Source organism: Morone saxatilis, unplaced genomic scaffold (assembly GCF_004916995.1).
Source record: "Morone saxatilis isolate NCDOM2014 unplaced genomic scaffold, NCSU_SB_2.0 Contig22, whole genome shotgun sequence".
NCBI lineage: Eukaryota > Metazoa > Chordata > Actinopteri > Moronidae > Morone > Morone saxatilis.
The window spans coordinates 15,998,456-16,004,500 of NW_023339785.1; the positions used below are offsets into that span (position 1 = coordinate 15,998,456).

Below are 6,045 nucleotides of genomic sequence, written 5' to 3' on the forward strand. Positions count from 1 at the left end.
AAAATCTGATTTTGATACTTTATACTAGTTTGTTTTTATATTACCATTATGAGGTGCATAAAAAAGGACTAACTCAGTCTATGGATGCGTATCTAAGATATATTGCAGATAAATACAGTAGAATATAATTGTATATTTTACAATTCCCTCAGACCTCAGTTTGCTGGATAGTTCACCAATTTAGTATGCTACAATTGTGCATCCTCTGCAGAGGTGGGATGTTAACATAGGCACAGGGGAGTACTTCCATTTTCTGCTACTTCTGCTTAAAGAAATGCTACAAAATTATAAATCATGAGGCACTAAGGAGGCAAATAGTTAAAATTAGTTCTTCTACCAGCTATAACAGTAAAATATGATTTACATGTTAATGCACCAAATAATAATACAAAACTATACCATGACTCACACTGACAGTGGTGATTGTGTTGTATAATGTGCATTTTAACTTTAACTTTTACTTGTAATAGCCTATACTTAGATAAATTCTGTATTTTGTGTTTTACTTACTCCAAATAGCCTTACTTTTCGTGAAGGAACTGATTAGTTATCCCACCACATATATTTAAACTGATAGTTATAAAGAGGCAAATTAAAAAAAAAAAAAAGTTTTTCACAAAGTTTTTGCGGAGGAGAAAAAAAAAAAAGAAAAAAGTTAGCGCCCACGTAAACTATGCGTGATGACGTCACCCGCATGCTGAGGGGGTACTTGTCTTGTTGTGGCGTTTCCCTTCCTCCGCACCCGTCCCTCTCCGTGCTGCCGCTGGAGTTAGCTGGGGGAAAACTGGAGGCAGGTCTATCTGTCGTGACAGCCCGTCCTACGAAACTTTTCCGCGTCTAGGCTGTGCCCGAAAGACGGAGACAGTGTTTTATCTGTGTTTTCGATGCATGGGAGTGCCCTGGGAACGGCGAAGGGAGAAGGTAGGTCTCGTTGCCGCCGCCGCCGCCGCCGCCTCTCTCCTCTGCTGTCCGTCGGTCCGTCAGAGCTTTCAGTTCAGCCCCCGGCCCGACTACCGCATTGCTGTCGACAGAAGTGAAAAAAGACGGGGAGTGTAGGCCTAGGTAACTTTGTAACCCACCAAACGCGACGTGGATTTAACCGGCATTTGTGTTGGGGGGGGGAGGTTGTGAGTGAACCGTGGATTTCTGTTAAACCACCGAGTGCCAGCGGTGCTGCGGTGTGTCACATACACGGGTGACTTCATACCTCTCTCTCTCGCTGTGTGTGTGTGTGTGTGTTGTGTGTGTGTGTGTGTGTGTGTGTGTGTGTTAGAGTAGTTAATGTGGGCATTATAAAAAATGATGAGTTTCACACCTATGTTCTTCCACAGGGCGGTCAGTGTTGCACAGCTCACCCACAGACCTAATACAGCACGCTGATGTAACTACAGCCAAATGAATGACATGTCTACAGGCCGAGTATGCTCAGGGTTTTTAAAACCAAATACGAAAACAGCTGTGGATGCAATGACCGCTAACGCTAGTGCCATAGCTATTTCCAGCTATTTTATTTGGCATGGTGTGTCAGAGGCAAGTTCCAGCTTGTCAACAAATCAAAGCACCATGAGTACACGAGATTAGTCTTGTCATGGAAGTCTGAAGCATGTCAAAGCACAAACAGGGTGGCATTGAGTTGTTTTAGAGTGCAGTTGGATCATACACTGTACGAGCAACACGTGGTACTAGCAGCCTTTTTTTTTCTTCCATTAACACATCTTCAGCATCCTTCATCCCCTTCAAGAGACTGGTCTTAACAGTCTCAGCAGACATCTCTTGTGCAGCAGCAGCAGCAGCAGCCTGGATGTAGTTTTAGCCTTCCCCTGTGTGTTTTGTAACTGATGAGAGGCTGAGTCTTCAGGCCATGCTAATCATTGTGGCCAGCTCACTGACTCCCATCCAGCTGCCAACTCAGAGCCAAGGCCACGTCAGACCCCAATGCTGGGCTGACTGAACTGGGCAGTAGTGGTGATGAGCTTGGGGTTGAGGATGTTTGTGTGAAGGTCATTTCTCTTCTTCTTCTTCGACTCCGTGATAATAGAAGTGTTGAAATGAACCAAATCGCATCGCTTTGTAAGTTAACTTTGTACTGAAATGAATGAAAAATTGCCTAAATAAAAAGGGTGTATGTTGTATATTGAGGCTTTTTGTCATTTTAGGTCTGGAATTGTTCTCTTTTCTGTCACTTCATCCTTGTGCCAGTTTATATGTGTTTGATATTTGATGTTGCACGTGTTGCAAGCTAATCTCAGTTGCCTCAAATTCAGTGAAATTAAAAACACTAATATTAACACACTGATATTGGAGCAACTGTAGCTCAGTTGGTATCTCGGTTGAACAAGGCAATCCTTGATAGTCGGGTTTGTAGTTTGATCCCAGACTCCCTTTGTCCACATGTTGAAGTGTCCCCAGATCAGTGTGTATGGGGGCAAAAATTTATTTTGGGCTCTATGAATAAAACTGACTTGACATGAATTTTATGTAATATTAAAAACCAATATTTAAAAAAAAAAATATATATATATATATATATTTAAATAAATTACACTTTCTTCCCATTTAATCTTCAGTGTGTCTCTCTAGCACAATATAAATGAAAATGCACTTACATTGTACCGGCAGGCTGTCTCTGCAGTTAAAGTGCTCTTGCATTTAGCCTTAATGATGTTTGGGAAGCACACACTGGTTAATTACAGCAATTCTCAGAAGAAACGTCTGTGATCAGCCTGTTTGTAACTCTGGCAGTTAACTATGCAGTTAATATTGTGACTGATAAGGTGTAAGGTGTAAAGTTATTACACAGTTAATGGTCGGCCCTATGGTTGGTATATGATTTTTGTGGTATTTTGTCATTATATGATGTCCTCCTCTTAATGATGTGTGGTAGTTTATGGTCTAGAATTTAATTTTTATTACCCTAAAATGATATTGTAGAGAGGGAAAACGGGCCGTTACCAATATGGCGTAATAGCATAATTTTGTAGCTAGAATGAAAATAAATTTTTGCACCAGTATGACTGCAAAGGTACTCAGAAAGCTGCTTTCTTAAACAAATAACTCTATTACAGAATATTTAATTATTATGTCATTCTTTAACATGTTAAATAATTTAACATATCGGCTACATGGTCAACCAATTCTAGAAATGAACACTGAAAAAATGAAGGATAGGTAAAATAAAACAAATAGTTAAACATCAGTACTGTAAAAAACAAGACTTTTTACATTAAATACTGGGAAAAAACATAATGCATTTGCATTATTTTACATTACATTTGCATATCGGATGAAGTATAAACTGACACGTTGGTCTATAGGTCAATGTCGGCTGATAATATATCTAATAATAATAATAGTAATACTGTCATTGCTAAGGTCAAGCAATGTGATCATTTTTTTTACTAAATATGTCAGTAGTGGTATCAGTAGTTAAGCTAAGTTAAGTGTTTTTGTTGTGTCTTTATATCCTATTAGTCTTTGATTCGTCCCACATGTAGCCTACCTGCAATAGCCTAGATTTCCTTCGAGGGAATTAACCTTAGTCTACACTAATTCAATCCCCTATAAATTCAAACAAACTCCCCAATGCCTGCTGGCCAGCCCAGACCTATAACAACTGCCTGCTGGTGTTTGTCTGGCTTTCTGAGCTTACATGCAATTTTCACCTCAATTTGCCTGTTTCTTGTCAGTGTCCGTATATCTGTGCTGAGTCAACTCTACATTTAGCCCATGTCGTGCGTAGCTTGGCAGCAAGTGAAGGCTTGTACATAATGCTGAAATTGGATTTTGGTTATGATTAATGGCCCCTTCATAGTGTTCTTCAGCTTGATGTGTGTGTGTGTGTTGTGAATCAGTGCACCCAAACGCTGAGGTAAAAAAAATGCTGGAGAACAAGTGCCTCTGTTAGCCAATGCAGCCTCCAAGCTAAAGTAGCAGCACGTCTATTTCCCTCAGAGGCAAATGTGTTGCTGGATGTTTGTTGCACAAAGTGTTCATGTGCTGTGTTGAATCTGTGGCCTAGAATCCATGCTGCCAGCATGTCAAGGAAAACTTAATTTTTATTCTAACTGAGCAGTGGAGGTATCTTTGAAGAGGCCACAGGGAAGATGGAACAAACCAGAAAAAGTCAAAAGGGTGAGGGAATGTCAGAAGCATAAAAGAACGACAAAGGAAGACAAAGCCAAGGAAAATAGAAAGAGTGAGAGAAGCACGGAGGAAGTAAAGGTCTTTGCAGCTCTCTCCCCTTGGGTGTAGTGAGAGAGCCAGCTGGACGTACATGTGAGAAGGAGGAGAAAAAGCCGGGGAGGCAGAGGAAGAAAGTAGATGAGGAGAAGGATTCATTTTTCAGAGTAATAGTGCGGTTGCACCAGACCCGCACCTACTACATCTGAAGGCATATTTCTGTGTGTTTTACAAAGCAATGCAGAAAAGAGAAAGATGGCATCTTCAAAAGAGATTGAAAACCCGGTTTATAAAAGAAAAAAACAAACCAACAGGAAATAAACCAAAGAACCAAGATTACAAACAGAGACTCTGTGGGAGTAGATAACACAATCAAATGAAGATACACTGTAAACATGGTGGGAAATACCTGAAAGATACACAAAATAACAAGGGAAATGAAACTGAAGGAATGAAAATGAAACTGAATGAAGAAGGGAAGTGGGAGGGTTTGTATATAGTTTGTGTATTTGTGGAAGCATATGCTGATGTGTGTGTTTGAATGATCTTATATCAAATATGTTTTGATACAAGATAATAATGCATGTCTAAATGGAAATGTATTTTTTTATCAAATTACTCCTAAATCGCTGGACTTTAAGGCTCGTTTTGCCATTAAAGCTGCAGTAGGTAAATTGAAACATACACAATGTGAAACCCTCCGAGTCTCTCTGGCGGCTGTTTTCAGTAACCAGACTGTATTCAGCCCGCTCCACCCACCCACGCTCTATGTATTTGCCCATTTTTGGATTAGCCAGGAGCTGGCAGTCAAAACTGCCAAGATGGGGACTACCAGAGCCACCGTACTTTGAGCTTCACAATCGAATGTAGTGACAGTTTCAGCAAGTATGACAAAGTCCAAGTTACCAACTGCAGCTTTAACTGATCAGACTACTGTTGTCCTTCTTGAGCTTTTGCACCAATGCATATATGAAACAATATATTAGTTAGGCTGCAACAATTCATTTATTGATGCTTGTTAATAACTCATTTATTTTTTTTCTTTAATCACCAGTCATAATGATTCTGCTACTACTACTAATAATAATAATATAAACTATCAGTTAATTTGGAAATAATATATATAGTCTGTGGAACACCTATCACCTTCCCAGCCACCTTAACAGTGCGGTTCAGGTGTTTTTTTTTATCCTTTCTGTTCATAATTCTTCCCTTTTTCCACTTATCCTTTCAATCTGAAGGCAATAACAGTTGAGTCAGTCAGCTAACAGTTGGTCCTCTACTCACTGATGTATCTTACTGCTCTCTCACTGCACGTCTTTTTGCTGCTGTCAAAGCTGAGACTGAGTAGCTTTACCATTCAAGAAGCTTGAGGTGTCTTTTTTTTGGCTCTATTCGATTATAACCTCTGCCCTGCTGCTCCTGTCTTTTCAGCACTTTATCTCTCTGACCATGAAAACCCAGCGAATGCATGTGTCCTTGTAACCTGTTAAACAGAAAGCAAAAATATCAGACTCCATTTAACCTGTGGCTGTTTTCTTAAGGAATGAAACAGCCATGACTGCTCACTGTTGCATAGCTACATAATTGTGTGTCCTCTCCCACACACATACACACACACACACACACACAGAAACCGTGGCCAAGAATAATACTCCTCCACTTTCTACCTGAGGAATCAATGCTAACATTGACATATTTTTTTTTATAAACATACGAACGCATTATGTGTTAACATCTTTTAACATGTGCTCATCCCATGCTGACGGCTGCCGATGTGCTTGTTGTGAAGCTGGATGTAGATCAAAAAATAATGAACATGCTTAAGCCATCAGTGTGTGTACGTGTATGTGTGTGTGTGTATGT

General features: G+C 39.9%; 1 protein-coding gene across 1 annotated transcript in view; it reads left to right on the plus strand.

The window, feature by feature from the left end:
• Nucleotides 1–694: 694 nt before the first annotated feature.
• The window catches only part of mapk9 (mitogen-activated protein kinase 9), a 16,395-nt gene continuing 11,044 nt past the window's right edge, over nt 695–6,045 (plus strand). Inside the window, exon 1 of the mRNA XM_035669937.1 lies at nt 695–921. The gene's annotated coding sequence lies outside the window, so the exon portion shown is untranslated. The remainder of the gene's footprint in view (nt 922–6,045) is intronic.